Source organism: Anas acuta, chromosome 2 (genome assembly GCF_963932015.1).
Source record: "Anas acuta chromosome 2, bAnaAcu1.1, whole genome shotgun sequence".
Classification (NCBI taxonomy): domain Eukaryota; kingdom Metazoa; phylum Chordata; class Aves; order Anseriformes; family Anatidae; genus Anas; species Anas acuta.
In genome coordinates, this window is record NC_088980.1 from 73,211,751 (window position 1) to 73,225,395 (window position 13,645).

A 13,645-nucleotide genomic window follows, 5' to 3' on the forward strand; every position below is an offset into this window, starting at 1 on the left:
TGTTCTACTTTTTATTTTATTTTATTTTTTTTGAGATGCTTCAGTGTATGTGTTTCTTTCCCAGAGGCACTGCTGAAGTTACCATGATCTTGCCAAAGTACTGCGTAGTGACCTGGCCCCTTCCTGTCAAAGCCACTCTCCAGAGCAACTCGTTGTGTTTACTCATGTCTGTCTAGGTCCCCATGACATTTTTCTGGCCAGAAAAGATTTCTGGGAGTGTTTCGTCAGTTCAAAGCACATGAAGTCAGATGCTCTACTGCACCTTTCCTGTTTGTATGGCATAATATAGAGCACATGACACCTTATATAGATAGTTTTGGTGTGCAAAACCTGCTGGAGCAGAAGTGTAGAGCTGTGTACATGTTGGAGGAACACTTATCTTAGTATTATCCTGCTGGTGGTTGGGTCTCTGAATTGAATTATGCTCTGTACCTCACCTTGATTTTGTCTTGGGGGAGGGGAGGACATGTTAAAACAAAACAAAACAAAAAACAACCACAACCCTACCCCCAGAATTAGTTCTCTCAGAGTCTGAGAGTGTACTAATACATATGCAGTATGTCTGATAATGGAACTGAGATCTGAGAAATTAGTGAAGGTAAAAGCTATTTGGTAGTGTACATGTAAATGGAATATATCCTTCAGACGCATGAAAATAGATTCTTTGCATTTACTTGTTCTGTGAAGTAGTTCTCTTTTAAAGGAAATAAGACAGAAGCTGGCTGCTTGAAATCCCAGAAGACTTACCAGCACTAGATGTAGTTATTCTCAGCATAGTGGAGATTTTGTGCCTCTCAAATGCTCTAATGAGGACCATGGCATATGTTTTAAGATGGAAAAATAAATTACTGTAGAAGCACACTTGAGATGCATCAGGAAGTTGTACTGAAAAATTGTAGTTTTGTGAAAAGTCAATTAGTATTATTTTTCCTATCAGGAACGTCTTAAAATCTCACTGAGCATATCTCTTTTTCCGTCAGCAACTAATCAAATGCTTAAATATTTTCTATTAAAATTTAGGAACTCTTATTTTGTTTCTTCTTCTTAAGACATGGCAAGTATGAAATATCTTTGTGAAATGACTAAAAGTAGAATTCAATATAACCAATATATTTAGAGTGAAATTTACTCTTGACTGACTTAGTCCTTTATTATATGGGTATATATGGAATCTTTATCCCAGTTATTGACTTAAATGGTCTCCAAAGCATAGCTAAGTGTTAATTCATTTTTTAGTTAAAAAGCAATCTTCTGACATAAAATGAAGTAGGAAAGAAATTGTACTAGATTTAGAAGCTGATTTTTTTTTTCAAAACTATTTGCTAAAATTTCAGGGTTGGCTGTTTTTATTTCACTCATAAGAATTCAATTTCAGAAGACTGAAGCTCTCCTCAGAGTTATTTAAAAGGCTGTCAGAAGTCTCTTGTGTTTCTACTAAACCTGCAGTTTATTTTGTAGTTGTATGGTTTTGCTTTCCACATTTCCTTTTTTTTTTTTTTTTTTTTTTTTGGTCATGTTTGTGTTGTAAATCAGCTTCAGGGGGAGCTGTCATGATTTATGGACAGAATATTTCACTTCAGAAACTGTTTTGTTCCCTGTTGATTATTCTGTTACTGGGTTTTCTGGATTTTTTTTATTTTTTTTTTATTTTTTATATTACTGTGTTTAACACTTGGGTCTCATCTGTTCATCCTTTAATCTGCTATTCCCAGACATCAACTACTGTCTTTGTTGTATCCTTTTGTCAGGCCTGAGACCTGTTCTTAACCAATTGTAACTCTTGGCATGTCTATGCAAATTAGATATTTTTATTCTAAGTGAGTGTGTGAAACTTTTATCTTATGGTGATGAATTTCATACTTTAAAAATATAGGAGATGTTTATTGAGATGATTTAGTTCTCCTACTTTGAGATATTCAATGCTTCAAAGCCTGCTAGAAGAATTTTTGGGGTTGTATACTACACAATGGCAACACAGCTGTCTCCTCAGTAGTGACCTGTTGAGTTACACACATTTTTGCCCGTGTGTTACTGCTTCCATTGCGCAAAAATGGATATGCCTACAATTCTACTGTCCTAATACTCCCAGTGAAGTCCTAGTGATGCCAGTGGGACTCAAATAGTGACAGTGCTGCAAAAAATAAAATTAAAAATATAGAAGCAAATTGCTAATGTGCACGTTTGCAATGTTTTCCTGAAACAAGCTATATGTGAAGTTTTGAAATCACTGTTAATCCCACTACTACCACCATATGCAGGGACTAAATTAGTAACAGGCATTCTCTGTTTGATCTAGATTATCTGAAGGAAAGCAGATATAATTACTCTTTCTATTTAAAATGTTAGTGTGAAGAAACACCATGGCATATAGCTTCATAAACAAGACAAAGAAAGAATATATTCCCTAAATTCAACTGATCCAAATAAAATAATTAGAAATGGATTAAATTTCTTTTTCTTAACAATGACATTTCAAGGAGTAGGTGATAAGTTCTTCTGTGGGTTACAGTTCTAATAATATGTGATGTTATCTGAGAAGCGCTAGGAAGAGAATGTTTTAATTTAGTCTCTTAAATGCTTTCATTTAAATAGCCTGGGAAGTGATTAAAGACATTATAAAGGGAGACTGTACACAGGTAGCTACACACTTGGTGGAAGTTCAGTCAATCTTGTTCCTCTGGAATCCCATCCAGGGTTTGCATCTTTCTGTTTTAAAATACACACATAAAATAATTGTGAAATACAAATCTGTATTTATTACCATGGATTATGGAATCCATACCACCATAGTTTGGTGGTGCCAGCTGGAGCTGAGCTGAGACTGCCTTTAGTAGAAGCAGCTGAGCTTGCCTTCAGAAGCACTACCTTTCCTGGCAGCTCACGTTCTTCCCCTTCACTAGCAATCTGTGACAGCAAGTGGGTAAGACTTAGGTTTGCATTATCTGCTTACATGGAGCTCCCAAATCTGTCAGTTGCTTAAATTTTGGACCTTTTGGACCCACTGGTATATAACAAAAGATTTTAATACTACAGTGCTTTCCAATACTTTCTCTAGAGTCTGTTTTTACAATTCCTTTTCAGTAATTTCAGCTCAGTAACAAACATGTCTATGTTTTAACTGAGTGTCTCTCAGGCTGTGCCAGCCGGAGTATAGTAGTAGGCCCGGCTCCTCCAGGTTCACAGCTTCTGGGGCCTCGTGGTCGGTTACGGGTCTCCAGTGGCACTCCACCTGTGGCCTATGAGCAGAAGCTACTAGCTGCATTGGACAGGGAAGCTGAGATGTGCATCTAAATTGTCCTTTCCTTCAGTTTGGGAAGGTAACCCTATTGCCGGGGCTCTGTAGAAGACCCCGAATGCAACCAGGATTTAGCTTAATCTCACTCTTGGTTGGCAAAATGGTAAAGTGCTTACATCCATTCTGTTAACCAGAATCACAATTTAAAAGCAAACAAGCCACAAGTGCTGAAGAATCCTTAATTTAGGGATAAGTTACCCCTAAGATGCTGTTCCTAAGGTACCCACCCATGGCTGCTGGGCCCATCCATGCCCTGTGGTGGGGTCATTGGGGCCAGCACAGGGCAACCCCAGCATCGCCACATGCAGCACACTGCAGGCCCTCATGGGCACGACCTTGTCAGGAAAACCTGGTACAAATGTGTAATTTTACTTCAGAATCAGAGTCACTGTATATCTATCCTCTGTGCAACAGAGAGAAGGGTAGTAGTATCTTCCATATGGCAGGCTAACACTAATTGTGATTAGAGAAGTAAGAGGCATTTTTCCTTTGTGTTACTGCTACCAAAGGGAAGTCCATTTCAGTGGGAGGACACTAAGGTGTGGTATCTGGACAATTTCAGTGAGTAGGAGGGGACTATTTAGAGTTAGTGAAAATGTGGTTATGGCTGCCAACAAGGCTTTTGTTTTATCCTTTTTGTAGCCTGACCTATAGAGGTAAAATGTTAATTTTGAGCCAAATAAATTGTTTGCTTTTGTTATGTTAAGCTTGGTTTATGGTATTCTGTCAGTGGAGTTGGTAATTCTGGGTATTAATTAATAACAGAAAAAGATAATTAATATTAATATGTTAATTAATAACAGAAAATAACATCTCAGAGAGACTTAGTTCAGTGTGTGGAATTTGTATTTCTCCCACCATCACAGGACACTTCTGAGTAGGAGGGAATATTCAACCTCCGTTGTACAGCTGCTTTTGGATACCATCCTTTCTCTGGGTCTCATGGCCTCGTTCATTGTGAGCTTATATATGCTGATGTAGACACAAGTGAAAGGAACAGAGTTTAATTTTGCATATCATCATACACATGCCTGTAGGTGCATCTGTGTATCTATATATATGTGTATATACTTACATATGCACTGACATATTCTATTAACTTTTCAATTCAACTTTGTGGCTCATTTTTCTAATCCCAACATTTTATTATTTATTTATTTTAAATTTTTATTTTAGCCATACTGAGAAATACACTACTGTGGAGCATGAGAATTCCAGTCATTTTTACTTTCTACAGAAATAACATTTCTGGCTAGAGTGGTTGTCCTGTAATTGACTAAGCTGTGTTGTTTATATAGTGCTACGTAACCTGTTATTAACTAAATGCATTATGATGTCTAACAGCTGTGTTCTTCCCAAACGTGCAGTGAGAGGGTTCTCTAAGTGTCATTACTATGAACTATAAAGCAAGAGAACAGTGTAGCTACAGATCACAGTAATAGATGTACTTTTAACGTGGTCTGTTCTTCTTGCACTTGAGAGAAGCCTCAGAAATATAATCATCACTCAAAACGATCTGAGGTTCTCTGTGCAAGAAAAATTAGTAGCTGATGTTCAAGTACCAGTGAACTTCTTCAAAACTCTCTGCTTTGCATTTTTGATTAAATGGGCTTGCCTAGCTTCACTTCCTAATTGTTAGGTCTTCACATAACTCTTCTGTACTAACTCTGCTATAACACTTCGTTTCCCTTGGAGGTGTTTCCTACTTGTAAACAAACTATCCTTTTAATCTTTCTTATATATGACTATCGTGGTTCCGCTCGAGTGGGCAGCCGAGCTCCACCACAGCCGCTCTCTCACTCCCCCTCCTCAAAGAGGAATGGGGAGAAAATATGTGAAAAGGGCTCAAGGGTTGAGATAAGGACAAGAAAATCACACAATAATTATTGTAACAGGCAAAACAGATTCAGCATAAGAAGATAGTAAGATTTATTGCTCATTACTAACAAGCTAGAGAAGTGAGCAACAAAGGAAAGAAACCAAAAGCACCTTCCCCCCCCATCCACCCTCTTCCACCTCCTCCCCCCGAGCGGCATGGGGGAATGGGGGTTATGGTCAGTCTACAGCACTTCTACTCTGCCGCTCCTTCTCGGTCACTCTCGTCCCTTGTGCTGTGGTGTCCCTCCCACGGAATACAGACCTTGATGAACTGATCTGGCGTGGGCTTCCCACAGGCAGCAGCTCTTCCAGAACTGCTCCAGATATGGGTCCGTACCACAGAGTCCATCCCTCAGGAGAAAACTGCTCCAACCTGGCTCCCCCACGGGCAGCAGCTCCTGCCAGGTCACCTGCTCCTGCGTGGTCTCCTCTCCACGGGCTGCAGCTCCAGCCCAGAATCTGCTTGGGCAGGGGTCTTCCACAGGCTGCAGCCTCCGTCAGTGCAGGTCCACCTGCTCCACCGTGGTCTCCTCCATGGACTGCAGCGTGGATCCCTGCTCCACCGTGGTACTCCATGGGCTGCAGGGGGACATCCTGCTTCACCATGGTCCTCACCACAGGCCGCAGGGGACTTATGCTCCAGCGCCTGGAGCACCTCTCCCCCTCCTTCTTCACTGACCTTGGCGCCTGCAAGGCTGTTCCTCACTCCTCTCACTCTCCCAGCTGCCGTGAAGTGCAGTGTTGTTTTTTTTCCCTGTCTTAAATATGCTCTCACAGAGGCGCAAAACAACATCGCTTATTGGCTCATCTCTGAAAAACAGTGGGGCCCTTCCCAAACATGGGGCAGCTTCTAGATTATTCTCACAGAAGCCACCCCTCCCTCAGCCGCTCCTCACCAGACTTGTTCTCGAAACCCTTCACAAGCTTCAGAGCCCTTCTCCGCACACGCTCCAGCACCTCGAGCTCTTCGCTGAACACAGTGCTCGAGGTGCGGCCTCAGCAGAGCCGCGCACAGAGGGACAACCGCTTCCCTAGTCCTGATGGCCACTCTACGTCTGATACAAGCCAGCTGTAGAGATATTTATATACATATATATGCAGCACTAGTACATGTTCCTTGGAACACTGGTCCAACTCTCTTCAAACCCCGTACATTGATGGTTTCCTCTAACTGGCACTGACGCTTCAGCTGGATCCTCTAAATCCCATCTTACTGCTTCTGCTTCCTAAGCAGGTGACAGAAACTCCTAAGCGGAGAGCAGAGGAGTTGTAGTTCTGTATCCAGGAAATATTTGGAAGTTTGGAAGATGCTTCCCTTGCTCAGCTGCCTTCCCTACGTTAATCAATCACCCGATCTTTTGCCTTCCAGCAAAAGTCTTGATGCAGTTCTTAAGGAAAGTTCTTTCTGAAAATCCTCAGCCACCTCTGTGCACGCCAAAGCTTTCATGGCACTGTGCAATGCGCGGATGGCAGCGATAAATCAGGTTGTGGAATGAATGGCAACGCGTGGGGAGGGAATTTTCAGGTGGCTTCGCGCTGTTTCGCAGGTCCCTGAATTAGAGGTAATGAGGAAACAAGTGGTAGGAACAAAACCTTGAGCCAGGCTGAGATCAAGAATTGGCTACAGTGCTAAAGAGGACCTTTGGGCAGTGGGCAATTGCTGGCTGGCTCCAGGTGCGTGTCTGAGGGTCTCTGACCAACTGTATGATAGATTCGGGCGCGTGGACAGCACGTGGGGCTACGGGGAGAGGACATGTAGGAGTGAAAAAGGGCAATAAACGCCTCCTGTTCAAGAGCCATCAGGAGTCTGTGTCTTGCATCCCTTCAGCAACACAAATATTTGGCTCCGGATCCAAAAGGTCATGTATTTGGCAATTTTATTTATGGTAGCACTCCCCACCCCTCCCATCCCCTCTTTTCCCTCCCCTCCCCTCCCCTCCCCTACAGTCCCCTCCCGTCCCCTCCCCTACGGTCCCTATCCCTACACTCTGCTACACTCCCCTCCCCTAAACTACCCTACACACCCCTACACTCCCCTCCCCTATACTACCCTACACTCCCCTTCGCTACACTACCCTACATTATTACCCTATGCTCCCCTCCCCTACGCTCCCCTACACGCCCCTCCGCTATCCTACCCTACACTCCCCTAAACTCCGCTCCCCTACACTACCCTATACTCTCCTATGCTCCCCTCCCCTCTACCATGCTACGCTACGCTACGCTATGCTACCCTACGCTATGCTATGCTACACTACCCTATCCTACCCTCCCCTAACCTCCCCTACACTATCTTACCCTCCCCTGCCCTCCCCTCCCCTATGCTCCCTGTCCCTACACTCTGCTACACTCCCCTCCCCTATACTACCCTACACTCCCCTTCGCTACACTACCCTACATTATTACCCTATGCTCCCCTCCCCTACGCTCCCCTACGCTCCCCTCCCCTATCCTACCCTAAACTCCCCTAAACTCCGCTCCCCTACACTACCCTATACTCTCCTACGCTCCCCTCCCCTCTACCACACTACACTACACTACGCTACCCTACGCTATGCTATGCTACACTACCCTATCCTACCCTCCCCTAACCTCCCCTACACTATCTTACCCTCTCCTGCCCTCCCCTCCCCTGCCCTCCCCTCCCCTATGCTCCCTGTCCCTACACACCCCTACACTCCCCTCCCCTATACTACCCTACACTCCCCTTCGCTACACTACCCTACATTACCCTATGCTCCCCTCCCCTATGCTCCCCTACGCTCCCCTCCCCTATCCTACCCTAAACTCCCCTAAACTCCGCTCCCCTACACTACCCTATACTCTACTACGCTCCCCTCCCCTCTACCACACTACACTACGCTACGCTACCCTACACTACGCTACGCTACCCTACGCTATGCTATGCTATGCTACACTACCCTATCCTACCCTCCCTTCCCCTCCCCTCCCCTTCCCTCCCCTCCCGTCCTTTTATTCCCTCCCCTTCCCTCCCCTCTTGTCTTCTTCCCTCCTCTTTTCTTTCTTTCAGGTATCTTCAGATTGCTTCAGTCGTTCTCATAGCTGCTATCCCTGGCTGATTCACGAGAACCCATCAGCAGCAACCAGAAGCGCTCCAGCTGCTGTGTCACTAGGCGAGCAACAGTCTGCAACTGGGAATCGCTGACTTCGTTCTGTGGCTTAGACAGGTGCCTTGCAGTTCCACCGTGGCCTGGACGTGTCCTCTTGCTGTGTCCCCACCTACATCGCAGTTCTGCTTAGAAGCAGCAGCAGGCTTTTGAAGATGTCCCACTCCTTCCGTTTTCAGTGGTTTAGCTTGGCTAGCCGGGTGGTGTCTGTCAACAGAAGACAACAAAGAGATTTGGGTTAGAAACAGCTAACTGAGTAGTTCCTTTGCACAAGGGCAAGGCATATTTACCCCTTCCTAATGGAGACTGCAGTGTCAGAGATAATGACGGGTCCTTCAGAGAGCTTTGAAATATCCCTTGGGGATGCTGAGTCCAGAGGACCAGAGCAAACCTGTCTAAAGTACACCGTGGAAGCACTCGGAATTACTTCCTAGCACAGAAGCATCTATGCTGATACAGCTTCAGCTGGTTTCAGTGTTCTTCTTCACCTAATACCTAAATTAAGATAAGAGGTCTCAATGCAGATGGAAAGATTGAGAAATACAGAAATCACTGATGTGCTTTGAGAACTTCTAAGGACTGAGAACTAAATAAATCCAATATTGTAACATTAAGGATTGGTTAGAAAAGTAAACATTAAAAACAAGTAAAGGAGAAGGACAAGTAAGCTTTCTTAAAGGATCTACTATATTTAAAGGATCTTTAAAAAAGTAAATAAGTAATGAAATATATGTGCAGAGAGATAGATAGATAGATATACAGAAACCTAAGAAACTGCTGCGCAGGTTAGCTTCTTGCTCTCTTTTCTAAAAGTGCTAGTGAATACAGCATCTGTGTGCGTCACAAGCATTACCCTCAGTCCAGCACAGGTACACACGAGAGGACAGCCTGCAGGTTGCGGAGGCAAAGAAACTGCTCTGGCTGGATGTGAAGAGCCAAGACAGAAGTTGCTGTCAGGGAAAAGATACACAGAGGGGATGAAAACCACGGAGTGTGCTTCCGACCTTCACAACTTCTAAGCAAGCGGAGATGAGGTTGTGGAACAACCCAATGAGCTGTTGATTGAGAAGCAGCCTGAAGACTGGCCTTAAGCAGGGCCTTGCATTCTTCGTTTTTATAGCATTGCTTGCCTTCAAGCGCACGATCATGACTTTATTAACTTTCTACCACTACAGAAATGCACCGGATTCTTTCACAACACTTACGGGTGGTAACTGGAAATACTGGTCAGCATTCTCTGTTTCCTTCTTCATCTCAATTCTCTTTTGGCCTGTGAAGCTTTTCAGATCAGAGGAGAAGATCCGCTGTAATACGGAGTTTTGGATACTGCAAAGGAAACGAAGAATCGTACTGACAACTCTTTTCAACCTCACCTGCAACCGTCACAGAAGAGAATACCGAAAGAACGCCGCTTTATCATGGGAAGCATAAATTCGAGCATAGGTGTCCTAGAGCTGAAGCGAGGTTAAGCAGGTTGCAAACAAGGGGAAGGAGCACACCCAGAAGCATTTCCATAAAGCTGTGTTTTCAAACAAATGGTTTAAAGACTTAGATTTTCTTACAAGTGAAGAATGAAAAAATAAAAAGAAAGAAAATTACCCGGACATACAGTTTTCCTCTAGCTTGCTTTGCTGCTTTCAGAATCTAGGGCTTTGATACTGCTGCCTCCTCAGCAACATCAGCAATTTCCTAGGAAAGCTGGTGTCCACCAGGTCAAATAGGAACGGGAAACCCCTCTTGCCACAACTTCACACTCACACCAGAGTTGGCAGGACAGGCCGATGGACAGAGAAGTGTCTGTAAGAGTGTTAGAAAACAGACTTTAGATTTCTGTCCACCCAGGAAAAATTACTTGCTCATCCCTTCAAACTGAACTCTCAGTAGAAGGAGGTGATCCCAAGCTGCATTCCTGACATCTATGCTGCAAAGTCATCAAATGCGACATGTTACTGTACCAGCCTGTGATGAACAGAAACAGGACTTTGAGGTTATGCTGTTTGAGTAGAATTAAGCTCAAAGAGTTAGTCCTTTGGTATGCTTTTGTCTGCAAGTGTCTGCACTGTTTCGCAGACAATGTCTCCAGCAAGCTGGCTGCTTGCTTCATTTGTTCTGTTCCGTTCTGTTTTGTTTTGTTTTCTCGGCAAGGGTTCTTAGAGAAATGAGATTAAAGTGATCATATTGTATGTCCGTCCATCCCTCCCTCCCCTTCGCTTGTCCAGAGCTTTTACCTTGTCCACCAGCTTGAATGAACTCGGTCATAGGCGCAGCTGTGCCAAAGCCATTCTGTTGCTAGGCGTGTTGTGAAAACAGACAGCTAAGGAGTGGGGAGAGGACGTGCTGCTGTCTGCAGTGTGACCTCAGCGCTTACCAAACAGTAGGGAATACACAGAGAAGGGCGTTAGGAAAACTTCAAGCCCCAGATACATTTTATGTGGAAACCATATCTCCCAAGATAACGCTGGACACAACTGCATAATCAAAATGGATTCATTTCTTGGTTCATCCAACTCCTAGGTTTTAGTTTTGAAAAGTTTCTGTTTTGGCTTAAAGCACTCTTCCAATCTCTATTTCCAGTTACTAGGATTTCCTGAAATAGCTCATCCCATTTTTTTCTTTGTACAATCTCCCAGCCTCTTTGTTTTCCTCTCCCCGAGAAACTTAGAACTGCTCTCTTCATACTTGACAACTAGATATGGAGCTGTATCAGCCAGAAGGAAGTTTCCTTCACACTTTCCGCTTCTTACGGTACCTGGACTCTTACCTTTACTCTTACTCGCCCTTCCTACATTAGCACAAAGAAAGCTGTCTGGGAGATCTGACGTCTTGTTTTCCAGAAGCTACCCTGAATCACCTTTACGAGAGCTGTCCCACGCTGCGAGCACAAGTCTTGCAGTCTGGCCAGATATTTGCCTTCTAAGTCGATAATCAAACCTGTCAAGTATAGAACATGTAACTAATGGAAAGGAAATCCTTTTATTTTGATCCAAATTCCTTTTTTTTTTTTTTACTTTCTTTTTTTTTCTAGACCAAGAGTGAATCGTGGGAAACCAGCAAAACTCAGGTGAAAAATGGAATGAACAATGTTAAGGTCAGGCAGCTTGCCCACTGCAATTGCTACCCTGAAAGCAGATGGCGTGCATCTTCATACACCACAGCCTGAGACACTAGTCGACAGGCCAGCCCATGTGATGAAGTCCATTGCTGTCCTGAATTTTAACGTGACACGGGTACTCTTAAGCCTCTTGTTTATGCTTTAGTACTTGCGGTCTATGGGAGGACCACAGCACACTCTTCTCTGTCTACCCTTATTTGTTGATCGTCTGTAGGAAGAAGAGAACGTGCAGAGGCCCTCACCCGTACATTGGGTCTGTTCTCACTCTGTGCAGCTCCATCATTGAGCAAAGTACCAAACTTGATGCTTCTCTAAGGGCTTGACACAAACTACAGAATACTAAAATGAAGCATTCACAACAAAACCACGCTGTTTTCCCCAGCCAAGCATCAAAACACTTACAGAAGGGCATGGGCCCTCTCTGTGCACCTCGAGGTGAGATCCACAAATCCTCGCGTGGTTTCATCACATCCAGCACCCTTCTCTGTCCCTCCCGGCTAAACGTGCGCAGAGGTAGCTGTTGCCAAAGTGCTGTGGTGACATAATTCAGTTCTGTTTCTGAAGTCATCACGACAGGCGCCTCCCAGTGACGGCACAACACTCTCTGTTGCTAACGCGTATGTCTCAGAAACAGCTAGAGAAGGACCACTATGCCCAAACTGACTTTAATTAGGGTAGTTCAAAAATTATTCCCTGCTCCCCTACATCTGTGGAAGGTGTGTGATCAATCTTTTCCTTGAGAAAGGATTACAGACCAAAAGAGCTTGATTCTGAGACGTTGCCTGTACTTGTAGAGCAGTTCATCTTTTATTTCCATGTCAGAAAAAAGAAGGTGAAATCAACAATTCTCTTCCTCTGAGCTGGGAATATGAATTAACCCCAATTCTCCAGGAAGCCCTAATAAGGAAACTATGCATTTCTTGTTTCTTCGGAAAACTTTTCCAGTCCTTTGCAACTGCGGTGGTCTGAATCGGCTGGGCAGCCGAGTTCCACCACGGCCGCTCTCTCCCTCCCCCTCCTCCAAGGGAAAGGGGGAGAAAATACGATGCAAAGGGCTCAAGGGCTGAGATAAGGACGGGGAGATCACTCAACAACTATCGTGACGGGCAAAGCAGACTCAGCATAGGGAGACAGTAAGAGTGATTGCCTACTACCAACAAAGTAGACACGTGAGGAACAAAGGAAAGAAACCCAAAACGTCTTCTCCCCATCTGCCCTCTTCCACCTCCTCCTCCTGAGCAGCGCAGGGAAACAGGGGACTGAGGGCTGCGGTCAGTCCCTGATGCTTTGTCCCCGCCGCTCCTTCTCGCTCCCTCCCTGCCCCTGCTCCCCGTGGGGTCCCTCCCACGGGATGCCGTCCTTCCCCAGCTGATCCCACACGGGCTGCCCACAGGCAGCAGCTCCTCAAGCACTGCTCCCACACGGCTCCGTCCCACGGGCTCCATCCATCCATCCATCCATCCCCCAGGAGCAAACTGCTCCAGCACGGGTCCCCCACGGCTGGGCGGCAGCTCCCCCCAGACCCCCTGCTCCTGCGGGGGCTCCTCTCCACGGGGGGGCTGCAGCTGCGGCCCGGGGCCTGCTCCTGCGGGGGCTCTCTGTGGGCCGCAGCCTCCTCCAGGCCACATCCACCTGCTCCACCGGGGGCTCCTCCACCCACGGGGGGGCTGCAGCGTGGAGATCTGCTCCATGGGCTGCAGGGGGACAGCCTGCTCCACCAGGGGCCTCTCTCTGCACAGCCCGCAGGGGAACTGCTGCTGGCTGCTTGGTGCAGCGACCCTGCCCTCCTGCTGCACTCGCCTGGGGGGCTGCAGGGCTGCTTCTTCTCTCTTTCTCCCTCCCTGTGAAGCAGCTTTTGTTTTTTTGTTATTTTTGTTCTCCTTTCTTAAATATGCTCTCACAGAGGAACAAGCGACATCGTTTCTTGGCTTGGCTCTGGCCAGCAGGGGAGCCATTATCTAACGTGGGGCAGCTTCTAGATTCTTCTCACAGAAGCCACCCCTATGGCCCCCTGCTACCAAAACCTTGCCACGTAAACCCACTACAATGACACAGATTAAGTTTCTGAAATACTGTAAAGCATGTTCTTCAATCATTTTTTTATTCTTTGGACTATGATCTTGCTCTAGTATATTGTCAAACTTCTTTTAGAAGGTTTCCTCTGTCATACAAAGGGTGATAATCTCTTGTTTGAGTTTGATAACTTAACATTTAAGGTAAGGACATATATCC

The 13,645-nt window shown here is 45.3% G+C and overlaps 1 long non-coding RNA gene across 2 annotated transcripts in view; it reads left to right on the top strand.

Annotated features, from left to right (window-relative positions):
- The window catches only part of LOC137851741 (uncharacterized), a 76,691-nt gene extending 68,000 nt beyond the window's left edge, over nt 1–8,691 (top strand). For both annotated transcript variants that reach the window (XR_011093416.1, XR_011093415.1), the window contains one exon: nt 8,205–8,691. This is a non-coding gene — a long non-coding RNA (uncharacterized lncRNA). The remainder of the gene's footprint in view (nt 1–8,204) is intronic.
- The last annotated feature ends 4,954 nt before the right edge of the window (nt 8,692–13,645 follow it).